The 22,894-nt window shown below is 47.2% G+C and overlaps 1 protein-coding gene across 2 annotated transcripts in view; it reads right to left on the bottom strand.

The window, feature by feature from the left end:
- LOC117053220 (ras-GEF domain-containing family member 1B) overlaps positions 1-22,894 on the bottom strand; it is a 231,920-nt gene that overhangs the window by 23,623 nt on the left and 185,403 nt on the right. Inside the window, exon 1 of one of the 2 annotated variants that reach the window (XM_033160806.1) lies at positions 13,578-13,890. The exons of the other annotated variant lie outside the window; for it this stretch is intronic. The gene's annotated coding sequence lies outside the window, so the exon portion shown is untranslated. Of the gene's footprint in view, positions 1-13,577; positions 13,891-22,894 lie in introns of those variants that run through there. 2 annotated transcript variants of the gene reach the window in all.

Below are 22,894 nucleotides of genomic sequence, written 5' to 3'. Positions count from 1 at the left end.
CTTCTGCATGGAATCCTGACGAGTGTCCACACTTCAGAAATTCCTCATTGTCAGTTTCCTCCAGGGAAGTTACTTGGAGCTGTAATCCTGAATCGGTCAGGACTGTACCTACAACTCTTTGCCCACCGACTCAGCTCCATTACTGATACTGTGAACAGACACGGATTTCGGGTTCTGCCTCCCTTGGCACATCACATCTTCCACAGTCCCTCTACCCTCTCTTCCCCTTGGGAGCCATCGTTCTCAGGCATCCTAGATTGGTGGACTTTCCACAAGAAAGAGCAAGAGGTATGTCGACACACCCTGTCCTGGGCAACGGGGATTATCTTCAGCGGCTGTTTTGTTTTGGCTAGCACAGTCCGGACCAGACAGCATCCTGGATGGCTGCTGTGGTCTAGGGTTTATGCACCAGGGTTCTGTCACACAGAGGATGCTTTAATCTCAACCAGTGGCTCCAAGTGCTACTTAATCATTGCTCTTTTGTCGGAAATGCAACAGACTTTCTATGTCCTTGAGGCACTGCACTTTCCCCCTATGGGTACAACACAACAATTTCCAGTCACACAGGCTACTACATCCTTGATGCAGCCACTTGTTCGGGGAAAAGGAATGATCACATCAATGAAGTCTGAAAAGTCATCTCCCCGCCCTTCTGGGTTACGAGTTAAATTGCCAGGTATGTACATATGCTCCAGTTTCAAGCAAGAGGCTGGCATGTCTCCATATGCAAGGGCTGCAGGCATGCAAACAATGAAACGGACAACAAGGAGGATTCAAATAGGAAAGGGGAGAATCTGCTGTGAAAGAACGGCCCATGTGTCATTCATCCTGAACGGTGCTGCCACACCCTTGATTGAGCAAGACTCCCAACAGTTTTAATCTCAAGATCAAATGAAGGAAATGGCTTTAGTTAGGTGGCAGAGCACATGCTTTCCATACAGTTCAATCCCCGGCATCTCCAGTTAGGGCTTGGGAGAGACTCTTCTCTGAAGCCCTAGAAACTGCTGCCAGTCAGTGCAGACTGTACGGAGCTAAATGGACCGATGGTTTGACTTGGTATAGTGTTCCTGTGGGGCCAGTGACTCCTTCCTGAAACCCTGGAGAGCTGGTTGCCGGTTGTAATAGAGAACTCGGCGGACCGATGACCTAAGGCAGTTTATCTTCTTCTCTCCCCCATAAGAAGATCCAGCCAGTGGCCCATCTAGTCCAGCCTCCTGTTCTCACAGTGGCCAACCAGATGCCTGCAGGAAACCCTCAAGGAGAACTGGAACACATGAGCACTTTCTTTTTCCTGTGGATTCCAGCAACAGGCATTCAGAAGCATCGCTGCCTCCAACAAACTTTTTCAGCAGGGAGCCGGTCCACTGTCCCTCAGACCTTGTGGGGGGGCCGGACTACATTTTTTTGGGGGGGGGGGTATGAACGAATTCCTATGCCCCACAAATAACCCAGAGATGCATCTTAAATAAAAGCACACATTCTACTCATGTGAAAACACCAGGCAGGCCCCACAAATAACCCAGAGGTGCATTTTAAATAAAAGGACACATTCTACTCATGTAAAAAAACACGCTGATTCCCGGACCGTCCACGGACTGGATTTAGAAGGCAATTGGGCCGGATCCGGCCCTCGGGCCTTAGTTTGCCTACCTATGTTCTATTGTGTGCCCAATCCTCCGGAGATTGGGGTTTGTTGTTGTTTTGATGGGGGAGGAGACTCTTTTAAATAGTAAATAAATTCAGGAACTGGTGTGTGCCACTGCCAGTCCAGGAAAGGAACCGATTTTGGAAAACAAGTGGTAACAGAACAGCCTGTCAATATGTAGCTTCTCCCCGCCCCCGCCCCCTTCTCCATCTGTGTGCTCCAAAACTCCTAACAAAGCACTCTTCCGAGGGGAGGCGAGGAGAAGCCATTAAGTTATTAGCTGGATTCCTGGGGACAAAAAAAATAAAAATGAAAGAAAGAAAACACACCATGCGGCACAGAGAGCCAAAGTGGCTGGCTTGCTTCTGGCAACAGGTCAAGACAATGAAGGCATTCAAACTCTGCACGAGACTTGGAGGATTGAGAAAGAAAACAATAAGATGGAAAGCTAAAACACAGTCGCTTGGGGAAGGTGGAAGGCACACACCAAGCTGGAGAGATTCCCCTGGCCTGCCTAACCCTCCCCCCCCTCCCTTCGCTAATCCCTCTTTTCAAGATGCCAAAGGAGATTTGCATCAAAATAAGGGAAGGCAGCAGGGCTCAGCATCTGAAAAGTCACATTCATCACTCTGAGCAGCTGTTCGACCAGGGATTGGATTCCTCCCAGAACCAATAAGTCAGGAGGGGGGGGGGGCGGGGCGGTGGGAGATGTGCATGTTGTGCATGAAGGGAAAGACTAAATAAAACAGACCCACGTGCCTTCGCAGAAGGGGACAGAAGCGCAGCAGGTGAAATTTTAGGCGGTGTGAGAATGCCACATGCTGCTTTGGAAGGAGAAGGCAGTTGGGGAAAGGAGAAGCGGGTAGGAAGTCCCTTTGTCTTCAGAGGGGATCACCAACAGCAGAAAAAGAATTGACAAATGCGACTTGGCCACTTCATGACCGCAGATGAGCTCCTTTCCCCCATCACTTCCTTCCATCTGCTATTTTGCAAAACCCAAAACAGAAACATGCACCAATTTCCCCCAAAGATGCTTCCCATCGACATCTCTTTGTCATACTCTAGAGGCAATAGAGCACCCATACTCTTCCTTAGATCACCAATATAATTATTATTTTTGGGGGATATGAGATAATGGGAGGGATCCAGAGACCAACTTTAGACATCTAAAGGCAAAAGCGTCCTTTGTTTTTTTTTAAAAAAAAAAGCCAAAAAAAGCCAGGACCAGCAGATTCCAATACATCCTTGAATGTAAACATTCCAATATACATTCACATAAGACACTGATAAATATGCTCGGATTCAGAGCAGGAAAATGTTTCCCAAGCTTTTCATTGATGGGAAAGTCAGCTGAGTGAGCACACGTTAGGAATTAGTACATGCGCAAATGTAAAGGAATCCCATTGCCGTCACCCAAAAGGACTCAGGATGCAAGATTCAGAATAAAGACAACAACTCCTGTCCAAATCCAAACAATTTCTCCTCTGCATATCAGAGAACTGCAGAGTTGGAAGGGACCACAAGGGTGCAGGAATCTTTGGTCCAACGTGGGGCTTGAACCCATCACCCTGAGATGAAGAGCCTCATGCTCTACTGACTGAGCCACTCTGTTCCATTGGAGCCAAGAGGAACATCACCATGCAAGGGGAAGGAATACAGCTCAGTGGCAGAGCATCTGCTCTGCATGCAGAAAGTCGCGGGTTCAGTCCCCGGCATCTCCGGGTAGGGCTGGGAGACACTCCCTGCCTGAAACCCTGCAGAGACATAACCTGTCAATATTGAACTAGTTGGAATGATAGCCTGAGGGCTTAGAGCTCCTCTAGACTTCCCCTAAAAGGGACGTGGGTGGCACTGTGGGTTAAACCACAGCCTAGGGCTTGACGATCGGAAGGTCGCCGGTTCGAATCGCCATGATGGGGTGAGCTGCCGTTGTTCGGTCCCAGCTCCTGCCAACCTAGCAGTTCGAAAGCACTTCAAAGTGCAAGTAGATAAATAGGTACTGCTCTGGCGGGAAGGTAAATGGTGTTTCCGTGCGCTGCTCTGGTTTTGCCAGAAGCGGCTTAGTCATGCTGGCCACATGACCCAGAAGCTGTACGCTGGCTCCCACGGCCAGTAAAGCGAGATGAGCGCCACAACCCCAGAGTCGTCCGTGACTGGACCTAATGGTCAGGTGTCCCTTCACCCTTTAGACTTCCCCTTCCCCTACTGCTTTCCCCTGGAGAAATGCAGTCTTTACCACTGAATCGGAGCAAATGTCAACTGGTTTTTCTCCGGACTGACGTTTGCACCAGTTTATCACTAAAGTGCATGCAGGCTTGCACTCAGATCTGTGCTTCTAGGCACAGGGAAAAGCGCAAGTCTGCAAGAGCCCTCCGTATAAGGCAGCTTCCTAGGTTCTTAAGTGGGCATCAAGATATGCTCATCAACATATGCAAGTTGGCTTCCTGTGTAGCCCAATTGTTCTTTGCTGGATCGGGATGCCTGGATATTTACTTCTGCAGGAGCGTCAGGTTCATTTTCCCACTGGCAGCCAGTTACTGCAGTGGCATTGACACGGCTTGGCCTGGCCCACCAATTTAATCCAACAAGGCGTCGCTTCTGTGTCTGCCTGTACATTGGAGTGGAAGGCGAGGGACGCTGGTCATTCATTCAGAATGCACCACTCACTCAGACCCAGTTATTGAATGAGACGCACGATGCATTGTCCAATTTTCAGAGCCAATATGAAAGTGTGAAGAGGATAAATATAGGCCACCTGTCGATGGCCTCATCTAATGCAAACAGTAGCAGGGGAGTGGGGATGTTAAGGGGAGAACGGGCTCCATGGGATTTCAACAGGCATCCACGCAGAGAACAAGCTTTCTCATAGATTTAAATCATCAAAGAATTCGGCTTTTGTTGGCAAATTCTTGACAAAACGAAACACACTGGGCAATCTCCAGCTGTGCCCATCCATGAGAGAAAAGGCATTTGCTCGTAGAATCACAGAGCTGGAAGGGACCCTAAGGACCATTCAGTCCACACCCACACCCACACCCACCCCGCAATGCAGGAATATACAGCTGTGTAATGGGACTTCTCCTTGCTCCCCTTTGTGGCTCCCTTAGGCCCTGCCCCAGTCTGCTCTGAGGTGTTGAGGGACCCTCGGGAGCAGACCAGGGGGCAGTGTTAGAAACTCAAGATATATGAGCTAGGTCCTTAAACCAGGTCTCTTTAAACCAGAAACGGAATGCCCCATTTTGGGGCCAGGCGACTTGAGAGTTGTATTTTCCAATACAGTACAACCTTTCGGTTCCTGAAATTCATTCTGATAAAATATAGTGGGTAGAATTCTACAGGATGTGTTGCTAGTGTGTGAAAACAGTCAAGATCCAAGGATCCCCAGGCATGCACCTCCAGATGGTGGAGGCGTCCGGCGCCATCTTGGCACCCAGGCATCTTCACTTTGGTTTCAAAGGGCCAATAGCATTTTGCACCTGTTGAATTTTGAATGCTGTTGGGGGGGAGGCCCTCGGTGAGGAAGAGGTGCTACACTAAGACTACAACATTGTCCTTAAGTGGTACCAGCCTTTTAAAGACCAGTTTCTGTTTAATATTTTTTCTGACGGCTTCATTTTCTCCCTTCTCTCTGCATGTTTTCTTCAAAGCTGGGCTCAAACCATCCGAGCTTCCTCTAAATGCACCCCCTACCTCTCTTTTTAACAAAGCAAAAGGCAAAGATTATGCGTTTCAGAACCCCAAGATCCAACCAGCTTGCTTAGCACGAATTAGAAGGGCAACAATGGCAGAGGTGCAAACATGACAATTCCACCAACTACCCTGGGAGAATTCCGCCTCTGGCCCATTCGGTTGCACAGAGATTTACGGAGTGAATTAATGTGAAAGGGTTGCACAATGGACTTAGGCCACAGCCAAAGCCTGCAATAAAACTTCCCCCCATGCAGCAGGAGATCTTCTGAGGCAAAAAGCTGCTTTTCCATGTCATTATTTACAACCAAGCAGCTGGAGGATGGGTAGGAGGGGCTGTTGGGCAAAGGTCTAGTTTTCAGCCTCACAGATCAAATTAATCCAGGGGCTGATGTTTCCTTAGCCTTGGGTGTGTGAACCCAAACGGTGAACAAGTGCCAGAGCAGCTTTCCCCAACATGGTGCCCTCCAGATGTTTTTAACTGCGGCTCACATCAGCCCCAATCAGAACATCTGTCTGGAGGGCACCATGTTGGGAATGGCTGCACTTGAGAACCTGCAGAGGGAGCGGACTGGGCTCAGTGATAGACCACAAGCTCTGCCAAGTTTCAGGCTCCCACATTCCTCGTTTCAAGGATCTCAGATAGCAAGGCTCAGAAAGAGGCCTGAAGCCTCTGGTGCTGTTCCCAATAAGACTGTGCTGGGCTAGATGAACCAATGGGCAGATTTATGTGTCAGGTATATCTTTTTTAATAATAATAATAATAATAATAATAATAATACTCAGATGTGTAGATATTATATGCTACAGAGTACAAGGATCTCAAGGTCCATTCCTTTTTAATAAATGTGGTTTATACAGGATTGAAGCTGGCCTGGTAACGTTTTCAGAAGTGCTCATTGTTGATAGCTTGGCTTAGATTAGGGGAAGGGGAACAATTTTCTCTTGAAGGCCCCTTTCGAAAGAAGTCCGAACTGAGTGTGGGCAGAGTCAACAGTGGGCAAGGAAACTTCTCTCTTCCTTGCCACTTGCCTCGGATAAGCTCCCAAAATTTGCATCTCTTGGTTCTGCTGATGGAGTGCAGAAACTGAGGGGAAATGTGACACTGATCCAAGTTGGTCATTTAAAACACACTTATTGAGGATCCGTCACCAGTTCTGGCTCCCTCCTAACTAAATGCACATATCTGCATTTGCAAATAGTCGTACCTCGCTCGGCTCCCAAACAAACGCCTTGGGAGTCGAACGTTCCGGTTTTCGATTGCTCGGGAGCCAGAAGTGTGTGTTGCAGTTTTCAAATGTTCTTTCGGAAGCCAAACATCCAACGGGCTCCCTGCGGCCAATCAGAAGCCGATCCGACTTCCGGAACGGATTCTGTTCGACTTCCAAGGTACGACTGTACATATATGGAAATTCAACCCTCCTCCCTGCGCACTTGCTGTTCACAAGCTTACAATCTTTAGAGGTGTACAGCTAAGATGCTTGACACAGACATGTGAAAATACATCAATTAGCCACAAGATGGGTTTTGACAAATAAGCCACAGACATGTGAAAATACATCAATTAGCCACAAGATGGGTTTTGACAAATAAGCCACAGACATGTGAAAATACATCAATTAGCCACAAAATGGGTTTTGACGAAAAAGCACAGAGTTCAGGATTTGAAGAAATGCATGCAGCCTCAGGACTTCCTTGTCTGGTGAAATCTAATCCAATTGCAGCGATGCTAATTTCCCCCAATGTAAGACTTTGTCAAAAGCAGACGAAAGAAGAATGGGTTTCAGGACAGCCACCCTTCAGCAGCTGGGTTATTTCATCAGCCAGCAATTCTCCAGTTGAGCAGAAGGTGGAACCTGACTCCAAACCCTTGGATCAAAATCTCAGCCTTTCAAATCATCACACCTACAAAGTCAACAGATTAAGTGGGATCTTCCAAGTACACATTAAGAAGCAGGCACAGTAGATGGAAAAGAAAGGGGGGACTCTTTATCTCCATGTACAGCTTACAAGAAAATGTTACAGAGGGGAATGCTTTTGGAATGATTAAGAGACTTTAACTTTTAACCTCTTGTTCAGGCAGACTTAAGGCATGCACACCCACACGCTTTATGGGGCACTCGGAAAACAAAACTCTTCAGAGCGAGGAAAGCAGCTCTGAGTCACTCTGTTATCTTGCAATATGTCTCAGGAACTTGGCTTCACTCTGACTATTTTTACATTAGGCTAGACACGCACACACACACACACACACAGGCTTCCAAGTACACTAATAGCAGACTTTGTCAACCTGGCGCCCTCCAGATGTTTCAGACTAGAACTCCCATCATCTAGTCCAAAACAGCTGGAGGGCACCAGGGCACTGGCGTAGGAAGGGCGGGGTGTAGGGGGCGGGGCGCCCCGGGCAGTGGGATCCCGATAGGGTTCCATCTCGGCACGCCACACCACGCCCCAGAACACACACCAGCCCTGCCCCTGCCTGCTTTCCGCCACTGCACCAGGGTGGCAAAGGCTGATATAGGACAAGACATTTTTTTTTGCTTGTATGAGGTTTCATTTCACAACACACAACAATACAATAGTGACTTGTGGTTGTGCCTATCCTCATCCGTATCATTGCATTACCTGGTAGTGGCCTTTTTTTGGCCAAATCCAAATCAGAAATAGTACAGTAACTCTTAATGTAAATTAACAGAATCAGGGAAAAGTCACCGGGGAGAACATTCCATCTCTCTATACAGTAGAACCCAGGGACACCCAATGTAGGATAAGGCTCTCAAAGGCATCAAATCATGACGGATGCCACCAATCAGTTGTCCAGGATCATGAGTAAAAAGCATTTGCTGCCTGTCACGAATGTTTCCAGCAATATTGTTTTCTGCAAAGTTTTTCTCTGCACTGGCGGAGGAGAGGCAGGAACGGTGGACACCTGCCTTGGCTAGCAGAGTCCCCCCCCCCCAGGCCTTGGACGGCACCAGAAAGGTGATTGCAACAGGTATTACTGGAAGAACTGCCCTGACTGGGTGCTTTTCTGGTGTGCCTCATCAGTTAACAGGTCCAAATGCTCCCACGCAGACAACACAAACAGTTCCAGAGAAAATGATCTGAAGACCGCAGCCCAAGAGAAAGCATAAAACCATCTACCTATTAGAAACACATTTGGCAGATGAGTTTCTGTTCTTCATAATGGAACAGAGATAGGGAATCACCAGCCAGGGGCCTGAATGTGGCCCTTCCCACATTCCCAAGTCACACAGCTCAACAGTCCTCCTTTGTACTCTTCTTGAAGGTTTTTGCCTGGCTGGAACATATTGTAACTCCTCCCATGTGCTCCTTGCTTGACCTGGGTCCGAACCTCCTTTCTTGTAACTTGAATCCATTGATTTGCGTCCTAGCCTCCAGAGCAGGAGAAAGCAAGCTTGCTCCATCCCTCATGTGGCTGTACAATAGAGTACTCTATACTGCAACATTTTGTTGCAGGTCCACTTGCCACCTCCCACCTCTAAACAACGGTCAGATGTTAACAAGACATTCCCAGCTATGCTCTGTTCAGCATTAACCAGGTGTAAAGATTCAAACTCTTTCCCCTGTCTGATGCTCTCTCACACGGTTTATTTTCCCCACCCCCTTCCAGGAGCTAGTTTCTATGGGGGAGGCAGATATTATCCCTGTGTTAAGCCATCTTTGGAAAGATGGCTTGCAACCTTCCCCACAGAATAATAACTGCAATGACAGGTTTGCCCAACTCTGATATAGAAAAAACACCACCACTTGGGAAGTTTCTCCTCCCAACAGCAATATATAATAACAGAAGTCCGTCTTCCACACTTTTAGTATCACCTTAACCACGCTGATGACAAATCTAAGAGCATGCAATAGCTGCTTCAATTGTTGTTGTTGTTGTTGTTGTTCAGTCGTACAGTCGTGTCCGACTCTTCGTGACCCCATGGACCAGAGCACGCCAATCTTTCACTGCCTCCCACAGTTTGGCCAAACGCATGCTAGTCGCTTCGAGAACACTGTCCAACCATCTCATCCTCTGTCGTCCCCTTCTCCTTGTGCCCTCCATCTTTCCCAACATCAGGGTCTTCTCCAGGGAGTCTTCTCTTCTCATTAGGTGGCCAAAGTACTGGAGCCTCAACTTCAGGATCTGTCCTTCCAGTGAGCACTCAGGGCTGATTTCTTTAAGGATGGATAAGTTTGATCTTTTTGCAGTCCATGGGACTCTCAAGAGTCTCCTCCAGCACCATAATTCAAAAGCATCAATTCTTCGGAGATCAGCCTTCTTTATGGTCCAGCTCTCACTTCCATACATTACTGCTGGGAAAACCATAGCTTTAACTATACGGAGCTGCTTCGATATGTAGCATCAAAGGTTATACTTAGCATAACCTTCTGCCCTAAAGTTTCTCCCCCTTTAAATCATTCATCTTCTCCCCTTGTGCCAACCAACAACCATATCATACAGCCATAAATCAGGGGTGGGGAACCTTTTCCAGACTGAGGGCTGCATTCCCTTCTGGACCACTTTCCAAGGGCCACATACAAGTGAGCCAGAGTGGGTGGAACCACAAACAGAAATTTACAGTACAGTAGTCTAGTTTTGACACGCACACACCATGCTCCACCCAGGCAATGAAGAGGCATTATCAGGGTTTCCATCCCTAGCATATAGAAATCATTCTGCACTATGTTTGGGGAGGAACGAACGAGTCACCGGTTGACACCCAAGTCTTACTTGCCAGATCTTATGATCAAAACAAGGCTGCCGCCCTACCAAACTCCAGATCTTCTCCCTGCCTTCCCTTTCTCTGTTCCGCATCTTGCCCGGTCCTAAATTTAGAGGGCTTAGCAACACTCAGCCGCACTGTGGGAGGATGTTTCCGCGTCTCCAGGCTTGGCAAGGCGAGCCAAAACAAACCCGTTAGCGCAGAAATGAGAGGGGAAGAGAACGAGCACAGATTCTCCCAACGGAGGAGGAAGTACACCAGCCAGACAAGACATTTTTAAAGGCCTGCCGCCCCTGTAAGCTTCAGCTCTGAATGATAAGGTTTCAGTTCTCCTCGACTCGCCCTGTTCTTTTCTTGGGCCACACACCAGCTTCCATTAAAGCAGTTGGGAGCTCTTGGGGACAAGGAACCCGTGGTCCTCTATATGTTGTTAGACTACAGGTTGTATCACCCCAGCCGACTGCTCCTGTTGGCTGTGGCTAATGGATTAAAACAGCACCTGCCGAGCCACAGTCTCCCCACCCTCGACAAGGAGGATTCTCACTCTGGTATGGCTGATCTACATAACCTTGTGGCTTAGGTTCTAGGATAGGAGAACAGAGACTTCATTGGCTATTGTCCCAAAGTGCCCTCTGCCTAGTTAAGGTATGACAGGTAGCTATGATTGAAAGGGCATCTTCCACAGTTGACATATCGTATCCACTTCTGGGCAACCACCATTTAAGAAGGATGTTGACAAGCTGGAAGGTGGGCAGAAGAGGGAAACCAAGATGACCAAGGGTCTGGAAGCCCTATGAGGAATGGTTGAGGGAGCTGAGCATGTTTAGCCTGGGAAAGAGGAGACTGGGAGGAGACAGGATAGCCACCTTCAAATATCTCAAGGGCTGTCACATGGAGAATGGAGCAAGCCTGTTTTCTCCTGCTCTGGAGGGTAGGACTCGAACCAATGGCTTCAAGTTACAAGAAAGAAGTTTCCAAGTAAACATCAGGAATAACTCTCTGGCGGCAAGCACCGTTCAACCGTAGAACTGACTCCCTTGGGAGGTGGTGGACTTTCCTTCCTTTGGGGTTTATAAGCAGAGGCTAGATGGCCACCTGTCACACGGGGGTTGGGCTAGATGACCCTCAGGGTCCCTTTTCCAACTCTACAATTCTATGGTTCCTGTCCGCCATGAAGTCCTCCAATTCTGATTTCAAGCTTTTTAAACAAAGATGAGCAAACGTTAACAGCAGAGGAGCTGGTTAGAAGGGCTTAGGTTGCATTTTCTTAAATCAGTAGAACTTACTTCCTAGTGAATACAGTATGTTTTGTGATCAGGTTGCCACAGTGACATAGTGAAGCAGGGACTCACTAGTCATATCAGAGCAGAAACAACGGCATCGTCTCCATGGGGCTCTATTTACCAATTCTCAGAATGCCAAATAAATAAGCTTTTCGCAGAGAGAAACCTACGTAATAAGATCTGCAGAGGAGGAGGGGTTAGGTTACATTAGCACGCACAGCTAAAGGGTTAACCTGCCGTTTTTATCCTGAAAATTCCAAGGTCCCTGGTATTATAACCAAAATGCCACAAAGCACCGAGCAATCTTCTGAGTCCAGCAGAACTCTTCATCAGGCTAGATATTAAGCAAAAGCAGAGGGGGCCAGAGTTCAGCAAGAAACATGACTTAGTAGTGTTACAGTTGCGGAGGGGACAGACTCCCCTAAATTCCTGGAACCATTAAGGGGTCAGAATTTAATCAAGCCCCCTGAATTTTCAGAGCGCTTGAATTGCTGGAAGAACCAGGCTAGCCTGATAATGAGTACAAGTTGTTAACAAAGGCAAGGTGATGATGGGCCATTAAGAAAGTGGGGATTCAGTGCCCAAGTGGGCAGAGACCAAAAGAATGGCGTTTTTCTAGGATTTCAGATGCGGATTTCAGTTTGCTGTAAGTGGCAAGCTGCAGCAGAGGTCAGAGCCATGGCTGAGGTCTTTTCAGATCCCTGGCTACAGCTTGGGAGAAGCAAGAACCTTTGGGAGTGCAAACGCCTCCATCGTAGGTTCAGGTTGTGTAAAAATGGACCATATATCATAAAGACAACACAGTCTCTGCTGTGCCTTAACACGAACCCTGGGAAAGTGCCTAGACCCCCCAGACTTTCACACAACTCGGAGATTTGAGTGGCGTGAAACAGTATTAAAGCCAGAATGCCTGCATTGATTAAGAAAAATCATTTTTACAGAATTCACCGTTACACCACTGTAAACAAGTCTACGCCAGTCTCATTTTTCACTGACTGACAAGCAAGCATCTTAAAGTACACAGCTGATGCATTTCAGTGTAGCTCAGTATCAGTTTACTGTACTGTTTACACAACCCTTTGAATAGAGGAGCTAGCTGAAATCACCTTTTGACATCAACTCCAATTACTGAACACACTTTAAAACACATTTGAAGCCTGTGACTTCTCCTAAAAGAAGTCCTGGGAACTGCAGTCTGTTAAGGATGCTGGGAATGGTAGCTCTGGCAGGGGGGGGGGAACTACAGTTCCCAGGTTTCCCCACGAGGGAGTCCTTATGCGTTTTAAATGTGCATGGCATGGATCTGCCCTATAAAATCCCACCAATCCATCTGTCGAGTTATTCAGTTCCGTTCAAAGGAGCTGCCCTCTTGAAAGGTATACCCTGACCCCTCACAGCAAGTCGTCTCCATGCATCCTCTACATTACCGAGGAGAGTATTTTGGAAACAAGCAGGAATTCCTCTCTTGTTTACCAAAAAAAAAAGAGCCCTAGGAAGTCAGCCTATATATGGGAAGAAATGCATTCCTAGTCTTTTTACACAGAATGGAAAGTAACAAAAGGTGAATCCTGATTTCAAGCGACAAAAGAAAATACTGGTGACCCCCTTAAAAATGTTTACAAAAAAGAAACGTAAACAATGCAACGCAGCGATCCATGTGTCACTTAAGCAAGAGTACTGCACTTAAAATTATAATGTGCGCGCATCCCTAAGTTATCCAGGGTTTCCCCTGAATCAAACTAGTTTCAAGAGCGAATAAATTGGTTTATGTGACCCGGGAACGTGGCCATGTAGGTTGAAAACCATGCTCCCGATTTCCCACCATCTCTTTCCAATCTCCTTGGCTCAGTAGCGCAAAGCACTTCGCTGCAAGTTACACTGATTTCCAAAGAAGGGGCCCTCCCACGTTCCACTCGATATAGCGCGTCACTGAAATAGGCTATCAATAACGCAGGTTGGGTCTACCCGAGGAAACGCTTTATAGCATGCAGGATCTGGTCCTCCGCACAAATCCGCCAAATGTAATGACAATAAGCTGTTGGAAGCAAGGGAGGTAAATTTCATGGGTGGCCGCAATGCTGGGAAAAGGAAACCCAGCTGAAATCGGTGGAACTTCACGAGTCAAGCGTACAACACGGTCCACATCGCTGGTGCGCTCAGACGACGCTACATCAACCCGAAGGCATTCACAGACACGGAAACGCTCGTTCCCACGCACGCGCGTCTTTTTACCTGGCTCAAAGGATCTCCGGATACAGGCTACAAGTTTTCTCCAATTTTTGTCGCCTCTGTGCAAATCTTCCCAAGTCTCTTCTGGGCGCCAAAGCGCGGGTTTCTACTGCAGAGATGAACTCCGAAGCTCAGAGAGGAAAACTTCACCTCGACTCTCCCGAGCGCAGCCCTCCACAAAATCCAACCTCTGCGCGAGATCCTTCGCCGAGGTCCAAGCAGCCCCGCGCACCGGAGCAGCTCTGCGCGACCTCCTAACAATCCCCTCCTGTCTAAATTATGGAGCTAAAATAAATATGAACCTAAATCTATCGATCAAGCAGCGCAGATAAATAAATAAAAAATAACACCCGGCGCGTCTTTCTGCAGCTGCAAAACTGATCGCTCTGCCGACCGCGGGTGTACTAGTAGCGCACACGCCCCCTTCTCCCGGGTCCTTTGGCTCCGCCCTCCCAGAATTCCTCCACCAATCCTAGCTCGGAATCTCACTACCTACGGGTGGGGGAGGCGGGGGAGGAAGGAGAGAGAGCAACGCTGAGAAGCAGAGATCAGAGCAAAAGGGAGGTTTGTTGTTTTCGTCTGTGTTTCACCGCCTCCCCCCCCCCAAAAAAAAAGCAAGACCGAGAACGATTTCCATAGAATTGTAGAGTTGGAAGGTATCCCAAGGGTCATCTAGTCCAACCCCCTGCAATGCAGGAATTCTGCACACAGCCGTCCCCGGGTGGGCTCGAACCACCAAAAGCAAAACGCACTGACGGATTTTTGATCAAGGAAATGGTTTGGAGGTTTTTTTGGCAGGGTTAACCACAAGACTGTGATCGGATCTCTAGTCTCTCTTAATTTCTTTGGAGATTGGGTGTGCGTTACATTTGCCTATGCCCATAGAGCCAGCAGAATGGGGTGGAGACTGTCTCTACCACTTCAGACAGAGGGGATCATATTTTAATAATGCTTTTTTAAAAAGTTAATCTTATTGTTTCACGGTAGGGGTTAACTGTTTTGCTTGTGCAATCAGCATAAATCTCAGACCTGAGGATGACTCAAGCATCTTCCTGGTGGGTGGTTGTTTTTTTCCCCCAACACTGCCCTAGGCACGGTTCCTCAAAAGTTAAAAATTCTACTGAGTTCGGTGGAACGCTAGATAGTGACGTGGATAGTGGGAGAGAGGACTCAATGGAGTATCCTGCACAGTGGAGGCGACCGCCTCAGGGGGCAGGATTCACCAGGACAGCAGATCCCAATGTCGACCTTTCTTCCCTCCTTGTTCCTGAAGCAGATCTTCCATCACCCTCACCCCTGCTTCCCTGGTGGTGAGGGCACCATTTAGGGGTTCACCTCAGGTGCCAAATTGCCCTTGGCTGGCCCTGGCCCTGATCCTGAACTGGATGATCATTTCCCACGCTGCAGTGCAATGCTATTTTGCAGCCTCCAACTTCTGATGATTATTCCCATTTTAAAGAATCGAGGCTGAAAGGAGGGCTAGTGACTTGCTCAAGGCCACAGAAGTCAGGGTAAGTGGGGAGGGCAACCCAGATTTAAAGCACATGGCCTCCCCTAGAGAATCCTAGGCAGTTTTCCCCTCACACATTTCCCAGCACCTGCAACAAAATACAATGAAATTCTGGCAAACATGAATCTTTAAAATGGGAATAATAATTGTTGTTATTATTTATTTATATGCCACCCATCTAACTGGGTTGCTCCAACCACACTGGGTGGCTCCCAGCAAAAAACCAGTAAAAACGCAATACAGAATCAAACACTAAAAGCTGCCTTCAGATGGCTTTTTAAAATCACCTAGCTGTTTATCTCCTTGACATCTGGTGGGAGGGCATTCCACAGGGCGGGTGCCACTACTGAGAAGGCCCTCTGCCTGGTTCCTTGTAACCTCACCTCTCGCAATGTGGGAACTGCCAGAAGGCCCTCGGAGGTGGACCTCAATGTCTGGGCAGAACGATGGGGGTGGAGATGCTCCTTCAGGTATACTGGGCTGAGGCCGTTTAGGGCTTTCAAGGTCAGCACCAACACCTTGAATTCTGCTTGGAAATGTACTGGGAGAGAGCCAGTGTAGATCCTTTAAGGCTGGTGTTATATGGTCCCGGAGGCTGTTCCCAATCACCAGTCTGGCAGCCGCATTCTGGATTAGTTGTAGTTTCCGAGTCACCTTCAAAGGTAGCCCTGTGTAAAGCGCATTGGAAGATAAACCAGAGCATGTACCACTCTGGTGAGACAATAATAACCACCAGGGCCGTCTTAGGGAGATCGGCCGCCGTGGCACGGCGATCCCTCCGGTGCCCCTGGTGTGCCGCCTCTCCGCCGCCTCCTGCGCTTGCCGCCCCTCGGGAGGGGGGGTGGGCGAGCAGGGGATGAGGGGCGTGGAGCGGCGCGGGGCTCTGTGCGCCCTTCCAGTGCTCCCGGGATGGGAGGCGAGGGCGCCCAGCTAGCAGCCCGCCCGGGAGCGGCATGGGTGGCAGCGACTGCGCTGGCGGCGCGCAAGCGCCCGGCCGCTAGCCCGCCTGTGGGGGCGGGGGCGGGTTGGGGAGGGGGGCGCCTGGTATGCTGGCGGGCTCGCGGGGGCACCCCTGGGGGGGCCGGCGCCCTGGCGCGCCGCGCCACTAGCCCCTATGGATGAGACAGCCCTGATAACCACATCTTGTTGCAATGGAGAGAGAAAAATAGCAGTGATAACAAGATAAATCAAGAGATGCCTGCAGTTTTAGAAGGCAGCCAGCAGGAGCAGCTTGACTAGATTAGGTTTCCTCCTGACTGCTATGAAGTTAATGTACAAAGCAGGCTTCATTTCTCCCCTGGCTGACAAATACTACTATCGTGAAAGTAATGAGGAGACTGGAGATAAAGTATTACCTATACAGCAGGGGTTGGGGCTCTGTGGAATATCTTACAGTATTCGATTGCAGTGAATAAATAGGCAATCAACTGCTTTTATTTGTTTACAGTAGTTTATACAGGATGTCCAATTACGGTAAAAATTATATTCGGGGTTTTTAATTAAATACTTTCCATAAGTAACAAAAGTACATTCTGTGCCTCTGTTTTTAAATCATAGCATCCTTCATGCCATTTGATTGCCATCCCTTAGAGACATTTTTTTTTTTGCTGTAGTCCATATGGGGTTGAGGGGGAAAGAGAGGGTGGGAGATAAATTTAGGGGAAATGTGGAAGGGGCAGAGAGGAGGGAGACGTTAAACTTTCATTCTTTGTATAATATATGAGCGGAGCTTTTCATCGAATTGTAGAGTTGGGAGGGACCCTGAGGATCATCTAGTCCAACCCCCTGCAAATGCAGGAAAATTGGGCGTGGCATGGAATTTGGTGTTTTTTTCCTTCTGATAGTATGGCCCAGAGGAAAAAAAAGTTCGAGAACCAGTGCCCTGTCAGAGGTATAAAGCAGAGTGGCAGTTCAGCTGCCCCTCAACGCAACAGGCAAGGAAATGCAGAAAAGGACTGTGGGGAAATTGGTAGGAGAATTTGCCCCTGCCAACATTCTGAAAAGCATCTTATCCGGGAAATCCATTATTGGATCACCCATTGGGCAATGCAGACATTTGCCTCGGGCTCAAGGCTTGCGGGGAAGCGTCACATTGCAGAGTTCCCAAGTATTTTTCAGTCACAGTGGCAGCAGGAGTCCTCCTGCTACTGTCAGGTTTATCTCCGAATGGTGATTCAGAGGTAGTCTTCCTTGGGTGCTTGCTTGCTCATGTGTCCGGAGGCTCTTGCGGGTGAGATCATTTGAGTGAGCTCGGTGGTGCTAGTGTTTTTTCACAGCCAAAAATGTACAAGGACAAGGCTAACTGTGGGGGGGGGGAGTGGCGTAATGGAGGGGGGGAGAAGCTGCTACGTCACTGCCTGAGGGGGGAGAGCGAGTCGTGTCACTCACTTCCCCCGAGCTCTGATCCTCACCAAAAAGGAGGTGGTGGAAGCGTAAAAGAGGGCAACGGAGTCAAGATATATGAGCTACTGAGAAAACAGAAGCAGAACACCCGTGTTTCCCATTATTTTTCATAAGGGAGCTGTTCCTGAAGGAAGAACGGTGAGGGGAGAGACCCCATCAGGCAAGGCCTCCTTCCACCTACCTGCCTTGCTCCACCCTCCAGTCTTTGCTTCTCAATTTGTATTGCATTATTTTATGTACTGTGGCTTGCCGTCTGTTTTATTGATTCGTTTAGAAATTATTTATTGTAACTGTTGAGTGGATTTCTGTTTAACTTTTTATATGTTGATATTATTTTTATACTACTCTAATAATTGTTGAATGTTACTTTTGATGTAGGTGGCTTATTTTAAAGTCTTTTTTAAAATAATTTTTTTATTTTCCAATATATCAAATTACAGCCAATTTAACATCTACACACAAATTACACAAATCAGTGCTCTGCCGAGCTACGACTCCCCTCCCTCACGTCAGCAGGTTTTCTAGTCCATTCTCATCATGCAGTTTGTATCCCTTCATCTATTGAACTATGTCAAAGGTTTATTCCAATCCTACTAGTGTTTTTAAACTTCCTCGGTTCAATCTTAAATACTCCACAAATTTACTCCGATCTCTTTGAAACTTTGAGTCATCCTGGTTTCTGACCCTGCCGGTCAGTTTTGCAAGTTCAGCATATTCCACCATCTTCGTCTGCCACTCATCAATCGTTGGTAATTCCTGTAATTTCCACTTTTGGGCTTATTTTAAAGTTTTGTTTTATCACATTTTTGTACTGCATTAGATTGTTATAAGATGTACATTTTTTGTTTCTTCTGCTTGTAAACCGACTTGAGTATTGTAAGATAGAAAGACGGTATACAAATAAAATATTATTATTATTATTATTATTTACAGTATTTCTGTTCTCTATTATGACTAATCTACATTCCTCAGGTGCCTCATATTTAAAATGTGTCAAGGCAATGCACATTCTAGAAATGTAGAGTTCGAAGGGACATCAAGGATGCTCTGGTCCAACCCCCTGCAATTTAGGAATATTTTGCCCAATGTGGGGCTCAAATCCAGGACAGGGGGTTCCCAAATTGTGGTCCGTGGGCCACCAAGAGTTGTCAGGCCAAGCAATGGAGACAGCGCATTGCCCTTTTAGAGTTATGGGGCTGTGCCTTTTCCTGCCCCCATTCCCCCCCACTGGCCCTATTCCCTTGCTCTTCTCCCTTGCCTTCTCTGGGACAAAATAAATAGAAGAAGAAGAAGAAGAAGAAGAAGAAGAAGAAGAAGAAGAAAGACATTGCACCCATTTCTTGGACGAAAGCATGTAGTCTGACGGAAGGAAACAAAGGCTGCCCTATAGGTCACATATAATAATATAATAATAATTTATTATTTGTACCCCACCCATCTGGCTGGTCTCCCCGGCCACCCTGGGCGGCTTCCAACAAATATTAAAATACATTAAAATATCACAGATTAAAAACTTCCCTAAACAGGGCTGCCTTCGGGTATTTTCTGAATGTCAGGTAGTTGTTTATCTCTTTGACATGAGATGGGAGGGCGTTCCACAGGACGGGCGCCACCACTGAGAAGGCCCTCTGCCTGGCTCCCTGTGGCTTTGCTTCTCGCAGTGAGGGAACCGCCAGAAGGCCCTCGGCGCTGGATCTTCTGTATTTTCAAAATGATTGATGGGTGTGTAGGTGGTGCTAAGAAGAGAAAGTGTATGAATATTTATTTAATCTACCGGCATCTATCTATCTATCATCTATCTATCGATCTACCGGTATCTATCTATCGGCCACTCAATATACATTTTTGAAAAATAAGTGGTTTACAATGTAAGATAAAATAAAATTGCAAAGCAAAGATACAAATAAAGTATATATGTTGTCAATATCACCAATAAAAATCCAGAATCCAGTATGTACTGAGCAATGTGGTCTAAATATTTATAGTCAAGAAATGCCTCCCCCCTCCCCCCTAGTTTCTGTTCCTTAGTCCCCACAGCAGACAGTCCCCACTGGGCTGCTTTTGGAGTTCCCCCCTCCTTCAGGGTTCCCCCCCTTTTTTAATGGTTTTCGCTTTTTCTATTTCTGCAAACCTTGGGCTTCCCCAAACCCTGTAGCTTCCTTTCTCTTAGGAATGGGTGCTTTCCATTTTGACCACTAAAGTGCCAATCCCCTCTCCTGAAAATGGAAAACAGAACAGAAAATGAAGATGATGTAAGAGGGATACCAATCAATCATGGATGTCAGCAAAAATGTTGCAGCACAATCTTTCTCTCGAAGAATTCTGGGCATTGTAGTTTACCCCTCAGAGAGTTACAATCCCCAGCAACACTTAACAGACTACAATGCCCAGAATTCTTTGAGGGGGCTAATTGTGATTCAAGTTTGCTTTAAAAGTACAGTCAAATTTTGGTTGTCAAATGTAATCCATTCCAGAAGACCACTCGAATTCCGAAATGTTTGACAACCAAGGTTCTTGCACTCAAGCGGAAGCCGCGTCGGACGTTTGGGTTCTGAGGAACGTTCGAAAACAGGAGCATTTACTTCCGGGTTTTCGGCATTCAGGAGCCAAAACATTCGAAAACGGAGCCGTTCGAGAACTGAGTTTTGACTGTATAGTGTGTACATGTTCTGTGCATTTTATCTCATTTCTCAGGCTTTGCAAAAGCTCTAAACTCTAAATAATAATAATAATAATAATAATAATAATAATAATAATAATCATAGGAATATGGGGGTACTGCCCCCTCCCCAGTGGAAGCTCAAGGTATCCAGTTTGACCAAGTCTCTGGAAAACTGAATCTGATTAGTCTGTTTCTCTACAGGGATTCTTGCCTTGGCATGAATGGGGAGAGTGGAGAGCTTTTTGCAAAGCAGATTTTCTCGGGAATTTTTAAAACCAGTTTCAGCAGAAAGAAAGAGACAAATAAAACCGGAAAAAAGATTAATTTACGGGAAGTCCCAGAAACTGACACCCTTGGAAAGAACCCAAAAACAATACATTAGGAACCACCATGTCAGAAGCCTCTTTTCAAGAAGTGTGATGAAATTCCTTTTCATTTTATTAAGCATAAACACAATAAGGGAGAAGAACTTACTGACCCTGTCTCCTCCCCACCTCCAGCTGACAAAAGGACCAGATTCCAGCTCTGCAGCTTGTGAGTTTCGCTGTCCAAAAAGGGAAGGAGTTTGGTTCCAGTCACATTTGTTGCATTTCAGCTCTAACTGGGGCTTCCTGGCTGTGCTGAAAATAGCTGGCAAATTATCTAGAAGCCGCTACCAGCTGCAGTACTAACTGTTGCCTTAAGAATGGACAGTGAGAGAAAGAGATGGAGTAATATCTCTACGTCACACACCTCCAGGAAGGCAACTTCAGTGCCTGTTAAGAAAAGTGGAGGTTTCAAATATAGCTTGATCAAAATCCCACATAAAAGGAAGGGGGGGGGGACACTTTATGGGGTTGGCCAATCCAGCAAAGACAGAAGAACTAAAATGATTCAGCCAGGCAGCACAACGCAAACCTGTTGTTGCACAGGTCTCAACCAGTTGCTTCCTTGTCCCACTCAAATAAATTAGCAATAGTTGCTGGTAACGGCGACAGGCAACTCTATCTAGTCTTTGCATCCAGTGTGGTAAATCCGAGATTCACTTGGCTGCTGTAGTTGTAGGGTTTTTGCTACTGGGTTTTTAATAAGGCTCAGTTCTGTACATATGCATTCTCTGCCAACCTCTCTGACTCTTAATCTGCCTCCTCCTTAAAGGTAAAGGTAAAGGGACCCCTGACCATTAGGTCCAGTCGCAGATGGCTGGGGTTGCAGCGCTCATCTCGCTTTACTGGCCGAGGGAGCCGGCGTACAGCTTCCGAGTCATGTGGCCAGCATGATGGCAAACCAGAGCAGGGCACGGAAACGCCGTTTACCTTCCCGCCACAGCGGTACCTATTTATCTACTTGCACTTTGACATGCTTTCGAACTACTAGGTTGGCAGGAGCAAGGACCGAGCAACGGGAGCTCACCCTATTCCGGGGATTCGAACTGCCGACCTTCTGATTGGCAAGCCCTAGGCTCTGTGATTTAACCCACAGCACCACCTGCCTGTATTGCCATTAATTTTTCGTTGACCTCCAAATCACTGCCTGCCCACGCTTTCCCCTCCCTTAATCTGAAGTTTCTCATACTAGGGATACACCAACAAGGAGAGGGGGTGAGAAAATCTGGAATGAAGGGTCAAAGTATCAGGGGTACCAACTTGCCCCCCACACTGAGGGGGCCCAGTGGCACTTGACCTCATATTGACGTCATGCATAATCTGGGGGAGCACGAACCAGGCACCCCCCGCAGAGATCCCCTTTGCACCCTGCTGGCGGTGGGGCTGTGGAGCACAGAGGGTGAAAATCACCCTCTGTGCCTCCTGGCCCCCTCAATATTGGGGGATTCGGCCCCCTTGCCAACAAATATTGAGGGGCCCAAAGCCCCTTCTGCCCCCTTTAGTTGGTGCCCCTGGACAGTATGGACGACCCCTAAGAAGGACTTCTAATCCTAGCTGGTATCTGTATTAGAACAGAAATTGATTTAATAGATGTAATTGTTGTACATCTACAATAATTGTTTATATATGCATATCTATCCATCTGCAATTGTTTTAATTTTTTCGGTATGTGCAATTGATCCTCTGTGTTTTTGTACTGTGGATCGCTTTGAGGTGCCTCACTGAAAGCAATTCAAAATAATAATAATAATAATAATAATAATAATAATAATGTACACCTACTAACCTGTGATGTGTAAAGCTGGCTTCAAAGCTTCAGGCTAACAGTGTGCTAGGAAGCTCGGCTATTAAAAAGAGACTCTTAATACAAATAGAAACTTGATCCCAGACAGGTGGAGAATTTGCACTGCGATTCTCTCTCTACTTCTGTGGATTCTGCAGATGGCCCTAGATCATTTCAACACCATATGCCTGCCACTTTCTTTGTTTCTTTTTTTTTTAAAGGGCAGCAAAACAAAACTTAGAAGCTTTGAGGTTACAAAGGATCCTTGACTCTCTGTTAGCTTCATCCCCTCCAACATTTGTCCAATGAAAATAGGGACATCCTAAGGAAAACCGGGACATTCCAGGATCAAATCAGAAACTAGGATGGCTACTCTAAATCAGGGACGTCCCTGGAAAATAGGGACACTTGGAGGTTCTGTAGCTTTTGTTTTATTGTGGACATAGCAGGAGGCAATTCCTTCCACCACCCCTTCTGTTGTAAACCCTGAAATTCCTTCTCTCTCCCTGCACCCCAACCAGCATCAAACTTCCTCCCCCCCCCCATTTCAGCCTGACGACCAAGCTCAAATGCTACCTGACAGACTGCAGCCATCAG

Source organism: Lacerta agilis, chromosome 9, assembly GCF_009819535.1.
Source record: "Lacerta agilis isolate rLacAgi1 chromosome 9, rLacAgi1.pri, whole genome shotgun sequence".
Lineage (NCBI taxonomy): Eukaryota > Metazoa > Chordata > Lepidosauria > Squamata > Lacertidae > Lacerta > Lacerta agilis.
This window is presented reverse-complemented; position numbering and strand designations above follow the sequence as displayed.